General features: G+C 43.6%; 2 protein-coding genes across 3 annotated transcripts in view; both read left to right on the forward strand.

Annotated features, from left to right (window-relative positions):
- Window positions 1-12,500, forward strand: part of LOC135111654 (protein split ends-like) — a 77,734-nt gene that overhangs the window by 65,231 nt on the left and 3 nt on the right. The window contains exon 7 of the transcript XR_010273857.1: window positions 11,917-12,500. This exon is cut by the window's right edge and continues 3 nt beyond it. The gene's annotated coding sequence lies outside the window, so the exon portion shown is untranslated. The remainder of the gene's footprint in view (window positions 1-11,916) is intronic.
- Window positions 1-12,500, forward strand: part of LOC135111653 (uncharacterized) — an 84,242-nt gene that overhangs the window by 18,808 nt on the left and 52,934 nt on the right. The gene's annotated exons all lie outside the window — the stretch shown is intronic.

Consider the following 12,500-nt stretch of genomic DNA (forward strand, 5'->3'; position numbering starts at 1 on the left):
AATCACCACTCAACTCTTTCTTCTTCCATTTCTCTTTTACTTCACCTCCCATCACTTTCCCCATCACTACCCCGTTACGAAGACTTCCCCCATCACTTCTCTTCCTGTTTACTTCCTCCCCATCACTTCACACCTATTATATTTTCCCATCACCGTAACTTTTCAGTGACAACCTTTTCAACATCCTTCCCCACCTTTCCTCCTCTTCTTCTTCCTCTTCCTCCGATGCTCCTACCCTTGAATGGGAGGAACTGGTTTACTCTCACAAAGACCAGATTATCCTCCTCCTCCTCCTCCTCCTCCTCCTCCTCCTCCTCCTCCTCCTCCTCCTCCTCCTCCTCCTCCTCCTGTGACCTGCCTGTTTGTCACTGTTCAGTAAGGTTATTTATATCGTTCAACTTTTCTTTATTTCCTCTTCTCCCCTTCTCTTCTCTTCTCTTCTCTTCTCTTCTCTTCTCTTTTCTTCTCTTCTCATTTTATTCCTTCTCTTTATTTTTTTTTAATTGATTTGCTTTTTTTTGTTATTCTGTCTTCTGTTTTTCGTCTCCTTTATCTTATTTTATCTTGCTTTATCTTCTCTTCCCCTTTTTGTCTCCTATTTCGTTCCCTTCCCTTCCCTTCAGTTATCTTTCTTTCCCTTTCTTCTGTTCAATTTCAGTCTTATTCTTTCTTAGCTTTGTTTTATTTTCCTCTTTTTTTTCCCTTTCCTTCACTTCCTCTCCCTTCAAATCCTCAGTTTTCATTTTCATTCCCTATTCTTCCCTTCTTTTCCCTTCCCTTTCTCTTCATCCCCCTTTCTCATCGTTATCTTATCCCTTTCCACTCTTTTCTTCCATCCCCTTCTCTTCCCTTCTCCCCTCCAGTATCATCCCTTCCCTCTCCCCGTCCCTCTCTGTCACCAGCTTAGCCAATCAAAACACAGCAGGTAGTACAAGAGCGGTTCCTATTGGTCAAGAAGGAGAACAAAGTGGCTTGTGATATTGACTGATTGACTGCTTGATTTGATTGACAGGAGAGAGAGAGAGAGAGAGAGAGAGAGAGAGAGAGAGAGAGAGAGAGAGAGAGAGAGAGAGAGAGAGAGAGAGAGAGAGAGAGATTTGTTTGATGTTAAATGTTGGATCTTTCTCTGAACATGGCGTCAGTAACAGTTAAAAATTGAATACTAAACAACAATACGAGGAGGAAGAGGAGGAAGAAAAAAGTTGATAAAAGAGAGACAAAATAAAGAACTGTACGCATTAGTGATGGTATGAAGATGATTATGTCCTTTCCTTTCATCCTTCTCTTCCCCTCACACTCTTTTTTAGTCCCCCTCCCTTCCTTCTCTTCCCCCACTAACAACATGCCTGCGGGGAGTGTGCTGGTGGTGGTCGTGGCGGTGGGAGATGGAGTGACAGGAAGACTAGAAGGTTACTATGAGGTGTTGAGGTAGAAGAGGCGGTGATGCAGCTTCTAACACTTTATCGTCTTTCATCTTACATTTCACGAGCTCAGTTATTGGAGTTTTCAAGAGTGCTTTCATGGTTCTTGTGCTAGATTAAGGGTGACGCAGTGAAGTTAAATATAAGTAGTTCATATGACATTTATTTATATCTAACAAGCTGCAGTGGAAGGTGTTGGTATATTCAAGAGGGTTTTCATGATTCTAGTGATGGTTTGATTAAGGGTGACGTTGTGAAGTTAAATATTTGTAGTTCACAAGACTATTCGTAAACATCTTTTGGTATTTTTATGTCTTACAAGCTGCAGTGGAGGGTGCTGGTGTATTCAAAAGCACTTTCATGATTCTAGTGATCGATTAGGGCTAACTAAGTGAAGTTAACGTGTAACTCACTAGACAATTCCAAAAAAAAAGTTTCTCAGTTTTATATTTAACAAGCTGCTGTGGAAGACATTATTGGCACATTGAAGAGAGCATTCATGGTTCTAGTGACGGTTAACCCTTTCACTGCTAGTCAGTCTTTCCCTTCATCATCTGTAACTTTTGAAAGACATGTTTTTATACGACAGTCTTAACAAAAAATAAGTAAATAAAAGAAGAAAGAAGTGTATTTGTTAAAGATCATATTAACCTCATATTTTTCTCCTCCACGTCCACCCAAACAATGCATTACAGTGAACTCAGCGTTAACCTAAGACGACCATTGCAGCGGAAGGGTTAAAACAAGAGAGAGAGAGAGAGAGAGAAAAAAAAAAAACATTACAAAGAACTCAATCACATGTCGCCTTTGAAAAAAAAAAGTCCCCTTGAGAGAATGAAATCTTTAACAAGTCTTCGATACATAGTAGATAGCAAATAGCGATGATAAATGTCCTTCCTGGGGTACGAAGATACATGAAAGGTGATGATCATTTTGGTGGACGATAAATAAATAGATAGGCTTTATAAAGAGGGTGAAAGGGATGATAATAGAAGCGACAGGTGTGTTTTGAAGGGGTGATAGGTTAAGGTGAATAGCATGTTTGTTTTTGTAAGGTGAGGGGTGATTACAGGTGTGTTTAACTTGTTAGGTCCAGTGGGTGAAGGGATGATAGGTAAGTGTGGTTAAAGGGTGATGGAGCAAGATAGGGGTGATGACAGGTGTGTAATGAATAGGTCGTTAGCAGGGGTGATAGGAGAGTAGACAGGTGTGTAGTGTGGTGAGAGAGTGACTGATAGGTTGCCAGGGGTCTGAGGTGTGACAGGTGTGAGAAGAGATCGCAGGTGTGCTTGTGTGGTTAGATTAATTGATAGGCAGGTATCATGGCGCGAAGATTCTAGATAAAAATTTCAATACCTTCAGTTTTAGGTAAGCTTTTTAGACTAGGAACTGACACCTTATAGAACCTTTTTTGTCGCCCTTGGCCAGATTGCCTCTTACACTAAAAAATAAATAAATAAATAAATAAATAAAAGGTAATTGGCGCCACAAGAGAGGACGTATGCAATTATTAAGGCAGTTAAGTTGATAGGTAAAAAAAAAAAAAAGAGATTGATATGTTTTGGCGTCGCTAGAGAGAGCGTATGCATTTATTATAGGCAGGGAACAAGGTCAGTGGGCAGGTGGGTGTCGCAGTGGGGTCATGGGGGTGATGGGTTGGGGGCCAGGTGGGTCATGGGGTGATAGGGGGTGCTGTGCTTCGGGGATGAAAGGTCAGAGTTTAGGTGCCCTTTTGTTTTCACCTGCCAACATGAGGACCCGGGGGAAGCTGTCTGGGTAACCTGGCTGAATAACTCGTCACCTGTGCCCTCCCTCACCCCCCCACTCACCCCTCACCCCTCAGCCTCCCTCACCTTCAGTCCCTCACCTTCAGTCACATTCCTCCACCTCCCTCAGCCTCTCTCCTCATCTCTATCTCCCTTATCATCACTCCCTCATTTCCTTCCCCCTTTACTTCACCTGTCACCTCACCCCCTCACCTACCTCCCTCGGTTCTTCGTCCCCTCTGCCCCCCATCCTCATCTCCCTCACCTTTACCCCTTCAGTCTCGCATCTTCACCCCTTCATCTCTCTTTCCCTCCCATCCCTTATTCCTTTTCATTTTTATGCCTCATCTCTCTCCTTCCTCTTCTCTTTTTCTTCTTCCTCATTCCTTCAATCTCCCTGTGTCTCATCCCATCACTCCTTCACCTCTTACTCATTCTTTCTCTCATTCCTCTCCCTCCCCTCATCTATTTCTCCTCTCACTCCTTCCCTCCCTCTCCCTCTCTCTCTCTCCATGTCGTTTCAAGTTCATGCCACGCCCCTCTTCATCTCACTCTAACTCTCCCTTACTCTCACCTCTCCCTCTCTTCCTCCCCTTCCTAACATCTTTTAATTCCCCTGTCCCTCTCTCCCCTTTCGTACATTTGATTCTCTCTCTCTCTCTCTCTCTCTCTCTCTCTCTCTCTCTCTCTCTCTCTCTCTCTCTCTCTCTCTCTCTCTCTCTCTCTCTCTCTCTCTCTCGCTCTCGTTCCGCAGCCCCAGTTTCTTCCTCACTGTTCTTCCTTTAAGTCTCTCTCTCTCTCTCTCTCTCTCTCTCTCTCTCTCTCTCTCTCTCTCTCTCTCTCTCTCTCTCTCTCTCTCTCTCTCTCTCTCTCTCTCTCTCTCTCTCTCTCTCTCTCTCATTAGTTGATTACCTGTGCTAGTTTTAAAGAATTCACTCACCACCTATAATCCCAGGTGAGAGGGAGGGTTGGGGGCAAGAGGGGGCTTTGGGGGGACTGGGGTAACAGGTAGGGCAGGTAAGTATGGTCAGGTAGACAGGTGAGGTGAAAGGACAGGTAAGGAGACGTAAGGGTAGGATTTAATTTACCTCTCTTCGTTTTCTTTCTCGTTTTCTTTCTCACCTTGACCACGTACGGCATTGCTTTAAGTGTACCCTCAGGACTCCCGTTTTTTGTTTACTTGCCATCTCTCCGTTTTTTGTTTACTGTAGTCATTCTCTCTCTCTCTCTCTCTCTCTCTCTCTCTCTCTCTCTCTCTCTCTCTCTCTCTCTCTCTCTCTCTCTCTCTCTCTCTCTCTCTCTCTCTCTCTCTCTCTCTCGTCCCAAGGCGATGTACTCTTTAAAACTCTCCTGCTTAGGCTTAAATGGAAAGGCGATGAAAGACTACAGTGACGCATTACGCTTCTCTTTTGTCTTTTTTCTTCTATACCTTTACCTGCCGCTTTCTCACTTTTTACCTGGCTAGGCCCACGTGGGTATTTGTGCATTTTTTACTCTCTCTCTCTCTCTCTCTCTCTCTCTCTCTCTCTCTCTCTCTCTCTCTCTCTCTCTCTCTCTCTCTCTCTCTCTCTCTCTCTCTCTCTCTCTCTCTCTCTCTCTCTCTCTCTCTCGCCACATCGTCATTTAATCAGGTAGAAATACAGGCCAGACAGGTTAATTACTCCAGGCTTCTCGTTAATTACACTCTACCTGTGTGAGAAGGTGCTACCTGGCGGATGCTTTCATTAGCTATATAGGTGAATGTGCCGTGTTTCTGGCCCCGCTTAGCTATTTTGGCTTCAATGCTCCTGTCTTCCCTGTTATGTGTGGGTGTGACGAGGGTGGTGGAATGTTAGTTTGGGTCACGTTTCCACAGCTAGGTGGATGTGTGGTGGCTAGTGAGTGATGGGATTAGTGTGTTGTGGTGGTGGTCGTTTCTGAGACAGGTAATATGTATGTTTTATTTATTTGTTTATTGTTTTTTAGGGGGCTGAAATAAAGCTTAGTACTTACAACTATTGGGTCACTTTTTTACTGGTAGATGGGTGTGTGGTGGCTAGTGAGTGTGCGTGTGTGTGTGTGTGTGGGTGTTTTCTGGGACAGCTGGTAGTTTTTTTATGTAAGAGGGCACTAGGGGGCTGAAATAAAGCCTAGTACTTACAGGTATTGGGTCATTTTTTCACAGGTAGGCATAGGTAGGCATACGTTGGCTTGTGAGTGAGGGATTAGTGTGATGGTCAGACAGTTGACGTTTTATTTATTTATTTATTATTTTTTATTATGTAAGACGGGCACTGTACTTACTGAAATAGAGCCTGGTACTTACAACTATTATAAAAAGAAAACTACCTAGTGTTAATTCAATGCACAGCTTCACTCTCTTGAAATAGAAATAAGAAAAATACGAACTGTTCAAAAGCTGTTCATATGTTCTCGAGTCAGGTGTCAAAGGTGTCGAAACGTGTAGTGGTTCTGTTCCAAAGACTACCCACTGTTGACTCGAAGCACAGGTAATATCACTCGCTCCTTATAAATTATTTTACCTGAAAGTCTGAACTGTTCTGAAAATGTTAATATGTTTTCGAGTTAAATAGAGTCCAATACTTACTACACTTATCACAACGACTACTGCTTGTGACTCGAAGCACAGGTAATACCATTCGCTCCTTATAAATTATTTTACCTGAAAGTCTGAACTGTTCTGAAAATGTTAATAATATGTCCCTTTCTTCTCCGTTGGGCTCCTCCGATCACAATCTCATATCTTTATCTTGTCCTATCACTCCAATCCCTCCTCAGGATCCCCCTAAGCGAAGGTGCCTCTGGCGTTTTGCCTCTGCTAGTTGGGGGGACCTGAGGCGGTATTTTGCTGATTTTCCTTGGAATGACTACTGCTTCCGTGTCAGAGACCCGTCTTTATGTGCTGAGCGCATAACAGAGGTGATAGTGTCTGGCATGGAGGCGTACATTCCTCACTCTTTTTCTCGTCCTAAACCTTCTAAACCTTGGTTTAACACAGCTTGTTCTCGTGCTATACATGATAGAGAGGTGGCCCACAAAAGGTACTTAAGCCTTCCTTCACCAGAATCTCATGCACTTTATATTTCTGCCCGGAACCATGCCAAGTCTGTTCTCCAACTAGCCAAAAACTCCTTCATTAACAGAAAATGTCAAAACCTTTCAAGATCTAACTCCCCTCGTGATTTCTGGCATCTAGTCAAAAATATCTCCAATAACTTTGCTTCTTCTTCTTTCCTCCTCTACTTCAACCAGATGGCACCACTGCTATCACATCTATTTCTAAAGCTGAACTCTTTGCTCAAACCTTTGCTAAAAACTCTACCTTGGACGATTCTGGGCTTGTTCCTCCCTCTCCACCCTCTGACTACTTCATGCCTCGTATTAAAATTCTTCGTAATGATGTTTTCCATGCCCTCGCTGGCCTAAACCCTCGGAAGGCTTATGGACCTGATGGGGTCCTTCCTATTGTTCTCCGAAACTGTGCCTCCGTGCTTGCACCTTGCCTAGTCAAACTCTTTCAGCTCTGTCTGTCAACATCTACCTTTCCTTCTTGCTGGAAGTTTGCCTACATTCAACCTGTTCCTAAAAAGGGTGACCGCTCTAATCCCTCAAACTACCGTCCTATTGCTTTAATTTCCTGCTTATCTAAAGTTTTTGAATCTATCCTCAACAGGAAGATTCTTAAACATCTATCACTTCACAACCTTCTATCTGATCGCCAGTATGGGTTCTGTCAAGGCTGCTCTACTGGTGATCTTCTGGCTTTCCTTACTGAGTCTCGGTCATCCTCTTTTAGAGACTTTGGTGAAACTTTTGCTGTTGCCTTGGACATATCAAAAGCCTTTGATAGAGTCTGGCACAAAGCTTTTGATTTCCAAACTACCCTCCTACGGTTTCTATCCTTCTCTCTGTAACTTCATCTCAAGTTTCCTTTCTGACCGTTCTATTGCTGCTGTGGTAGACGGTCACTGTTCTTCTCCTAAATCTATTAACAGTGGTGTTCCTCAGGGTTCTGTCCTGTCACCCACTCTCTTCTTATTATTCATTAATGATCTTCTAAACCAAACTTCTTGTCCTATCCAATCCTATGCTGATGATACCACCCTGCACTTTTCCACGTCTTTTCATAGACGTCCAACCCTTCAGGAGGTAAACATATCACGCAGGGAAGCCACAGAACGCCTGACTTCTGATCTTTCTAAAATTTCTGATTGGGGCAGAGTAAACTTGGTATTGTTCAATGCCTCAAAAACTCAATTCCTCCATCTATCAACTCGACACAATCTTCCTGACAACTATCCCCTCTTCTTCAATGACACTCAACTGTCCCCCTCTTCTACACTGAACATCCTCGGTCTGTCCTTTACTTATAATCTGAACTGGAAACTTCACATCTCATCTCTAGCTAAAACAGCTTCTATGAAGTTAGGTGTTCTGAGACATCTCCGCCAGTTTTTCTCACCCCCCAGCTGCTAACTCTGTACAAGGGCCTTATCCGTCCATGTATGGAGTATGCTTCACATGTCTGGGGGTTCCACTCATACTGCTGTTCTAGACAGGGTGGAATCAAAAAGCTTTTCGTCTCATCAACTCCTCTCCTCTAACTGACTGTCTTCAGCCTCTCTCTCACCGCCGCAATGTTGCATCTCTAGCTGTCTTCTACTGCTATTTTCATGGTAACTGCTCTTCTGATCTTGCTAACTGCATGCCTCCCCTCCTTCCGCGGCCTCGCTGCACAAGACTTTCTTCTTTCTCTCACTCCTATTCTGTCCACCTCTCTAACGCAAGAGTTAACCAGTATTCTCAATCATTCATCCCTTTCTCTGGTAAACTCTGGAACTCCTTGCCTGCTTCTGTATTTCCACCTTCCTATGACTTGAATTCCTTCAAGAGGGAGGTTTCAGGACACTTATCCACCAATTTTTGACCACTGCTTTGACCCTTTTGGGGACTGGCATTTCAGTGGGCATTTTTTTTTTATTGGATTTTTGTTGCCCTTGGCCAGTGTCCTTCCTACATAAAAAAAAAAAAAAAAAAAAAAAAAAAATGTTTTCGAGTTAAATAGAGTCTAATACTTACACCTATCACAAAGACTACTGCTTGTGACTCGAAGCACAGGTAATACCACTCACTTCTTTCAAAATGTGTTATCTGGGGCCCCTGGGGATGCTAATATGCTCTTTAGAGTCCAACACTTACAACTGTCACAAGACTACCTGACTTGCTACTATTAACTCAACAGGTAACACCACTCATGACCCCCTTAAGCCTTAAAATCCGGATGGCTTCTTGAAACGTATCAAATCAGTCCATTCCAACTTGAAAATCGTACAAAACTAGATATTTAAAGATAGAGAAATTTACTTTACACAACTCACACCTCGTTGATTTGAAGACAGCACCCGTCAAACTTAGACAGACCATTTCATCTCGCCTTAAATGAAAGTACAAGTCAACCACGTGATTCAGAAGGTTTAAAAAAAAACAAAAAATAAAATAAAATCTTCACTATTCTAAAACCATTAACATATTGAGTTAATTGCCAAAAATACCACCACATATTGAAACAGACTCCATTACTTCCATTGCAAAAGACACCGCACCATTAACTAAAGCCACAGGTAACTTAACCCTTTCAAACATTATAATAAACCTTACCTGTTCCAAAGGCGTAATGCAATACAACCTGATAACCATCGTCACAAACAAAAGTCAGGTACGTTATTGCTTTTTTACCTTGATTACTTAGTGCAGTGTATTTTTTTGGCGTATTTACCTGTTGGTTTGAGGTTAATTGCGAGGCTTTGATGGCGCGGCTTCATCAGGGTGCCACAGACCAGCGGGTATTGCGTGTGTGTGTGTGTGTGTGTGTGTGTGTGTGTGGAGGGAAGCTGTATTATAGAGATAAGAGATGGTTGGGGTGTGGTTTGTGTGCTTGTTGTTGTTGTTGTTGTTGTTGTTGTTGTTGTTGTTGTTGTTGTTGTTGTTGTTGTTGTTCACCACCACTACTACAACCACCCTTCCCCTACATAATTTTCCCAGAACGTGGCGGTAAGTAAAACTTCTTGGGATGGCGGGTGACGCAAAACACACACACACACACACACACACACACACACACACACACACACACACACACACACACACACACACACACACACACACACACACACACACACACACACACACACACAGTTTCTTCTTTCTTTTCTTTCCTTTACACAACCTTTTTTTGTCCTAGTGTTGGTCGAAGGCTGTGTCACACTCCCCACTCCCCGTCACCGTCACACTCTTGTCGTGACGGAGGTTGAATAATAGTGTCACGGTCTGCTGGCACTGGCGTCACAACACACACACACACACACAAACACGCACCTTTACACAGAACACAAAGCCACGAACACCACATAAGAGAGAGAGAGAGAGAGAGAGAGAGAGAGAGAGAGAGAGAGAGACTTAATAAAGAAGACGGTGTATGTGTATAGTGTATTATCTGTATAGCGTGATAATAATAGATGGGTGTCGGGGCGGCCACGTGTGTGAGGGGAGAGAGAGAGGGAGAGGGGAAGAGGAAAGGGGAAAAAGAGGGGAAAGGAGAGAGAGGGAGAGGTTTGTATGGAAAAGGCAGACAGACAAGCAGGTAAACAGTCACGCACGCACTCACGCACACGCACACACACACGGGAGGGTTGGCTTGGATAATACGTACACACACACGCACATATGGCTTGGAGGGAGGGGACACACACTCATAAACAAACACACACACACACACACACACACACACACACACACACACACACACACACACACACACACACACACACAAACGAACAAACATCCCCCCTCCCTATTTCCTCCCAACACCTGATTCATACTTCCCCTCCCTTTATCACTCCCCTCCCTCCCCTCCCCTTATCACCCCCCTCCCTCCCTCCCCTCCCCTTTCTCTCTACAGCTTTATTCAATATGAGCTCAAATTAGACATGATTACCTCCCCCTCCCCCCCACCCGTTGCTCGTGCTGGGGGGGATAAAGGGAAGGAAATAGGAGAAAGGAAGGGAGAGAGAGAGAGAGAGAGAGAGAGAGAGAGAGGGAAAGGAAGGAAAGTATAGGGTAATAAGAAAGGGTGGAGGAAAGGAAGGAAAAATGGAGAGAAGAAAGGAGGAAGGAAAGAATAGGTGATAAGAGGGAGAGATGAAGAAAGAGATGAGAGAAGGGAGGAAAGAAGAGAGAGCAAGGGAAAGGTGTGTGTGTGTGTGTGTGTGTGTGTGTGTGTGTGTGTGTGTGTGTGTGTGTGTGTGTGTGTGTGTGATGGCGGCACATTTTACGGTTGAGTGAAAAAAGGGATTACACCACTAATTATATCTGACTTGTTTTGGTAATTATTGCCTGTGACTACTACTACTACTACTACTACTACTACTACTACTACTACTACTACTACTACTACTACTATTACCTATATTTCTACTACAATTACTACTGTTTTATTTGTTTTCTTCCTCTTTTCATCCTTTCTTTTTTTCGTATCCTTTCTATCTCCATTTCCTTTCTTTCAATATTCTTCCACCACCACCACCACCACCACCACCACCACCACCACCACATTCACGCCCCCTCCCTCCCCCTCCATCTCCCTCCTACTCCCACACTCCCTCTTTCCACCCACGCAATTTAAATCGATCTTGCCTGGTATCGACCTCTCTCCTCGTCCCCTCTGACCACCTCGAACCCCGTACCCAACAAGCCAGCAAGCCAATGAGCCAACACGCCACGTTCTGAAGATGCTGGAGGGAAAAAGGTCTTATCAGTGATGTTAGGTCCATTTGTGCTTGACGAAAGGTTTGGGAAATGGGAGGGGATGGGGAGGGGATGGGGAAAGGGGGAAAATGGGAAAGGAAGGGGTATTATGGTGTTTTATTTGTACTCTCTCTCTCTCTCTCTCTCTCTCTCTCTCTCTCTCTCTCTCTCTCTCTCTCTCTCTCTCTCTCTCTCTCTCTCTCTCTCTCTCTCTCTCTCTCTCTCTCTCTCTCTCTGGCATCATCTACTTGAATCTGTACCTACGACCTACGTGAGAGAGAGAGAGAGAGAGAGAGAGAGAGAGAGAGAGAGAGAGAGAGAGAGAGAGAGAGAGAGAGAGTACATATTGGCGCCTGACATCACACACCTAAAGTCCTCCCTTCTCTTTCCCCTCTCTTTCCTCTCCCTTCCCCTCTCCTCTCCCCTTTCCCTCTCCCCTCCCTTCCCTTCTCCCCCTCCCCTCCCCTCTGACTCACCCACTGCTTTAGATTATTATTGAAATCCCAGTTGGGGAGGACAGCTTGTTCCGTCACGTGACTCTCTCCCCTCTACCCTCACCCTCTCCCCTCACTCTCTCCCCTCACCTGTACTTTTCCCTCCCTTAACACACCTGGTAACTTGTAATGATCTTTCCCGTGGGAGGTGTTGGCTGGGTGTGTTGTTGTTGTTGTTGTTGTTGTTGTTGTTGTTGTTGTTGTTGTTGTTGTTGTTGTTGTTGTTGTTGTTGTTGTTGTTGTTGTGGTGGTGGTGGTGGTTTATTGATAAGTTGATCGGTTTTTACTACTTCTACTTTACTACTTTTACTACTACTTCTACTTTACTACTTCTATTATTATTATTATTATTATTATTATTATTATTATTATTATTATTATTATTATTATTATTATTATTATTCATGTGCGTTTTTCTTGTGTGCGTTTCAGGTGAGGCCCGAGCGTGTGCGTAACTGGGGACGCGGTTATGTAAGTACGATGTGTGTGTGTGTGTGTGTGTGTGTGTGTGTGTGTGTGTGTGTGTGTATAAACTTTCCATTCCTTTTTATTTTTCTATCGTATTTTCGTAAGTTTTAATGATGTTTCGTATCATCACGAGAAAAAAAAAACACAAAGGGTCACAAAGGAAGAACAAAATGCGGCACAATACTCTCTACATTTAGTTCATTTGAGGATGTGATGTGTTAAGTTAATATAGGTTAGGTTAGATTAGATTAAGTCTGGCCAGTTCAAGTAAGATCAGGTTGAATTAGGTCAGGTTAAGTTCGGTCAGGTTAGGTTAGGTTAGGTTATGTTGGGTTAAGTCAGTTCAGGTTGGATTAGGTTAAGTTAGTCCAAGTTAGGTTGAGGTAGATTAGGTTAGGTTAAGGTTAGGTTAGGTTAGGTTACACTATTGAAGCAGTTGTTGTTGTAAAGACGAAGGTTACTATCCCAGTTCGTTCTAATATTAGTAATAGTAGAAGCAGTAGTAGTAGTAATAATAGTAGTAGTAGCAGTTGTTGTATAGTAGACAG

This window comes from Scylla paramamosain, chromosome 22 (genome assembly GCF_035594125.1).
Source record: "Scylla paramamosain isolate STU-SP2022 chromosome 22, ASM3559412v1, whole genome shotgun sequence".
Lineage (NCBI taxonomy): Eukaryota > Metazoa > Arthropoda > Malacostraca > Decapoda > Portunidae > Scylla > Scylla paramamosain.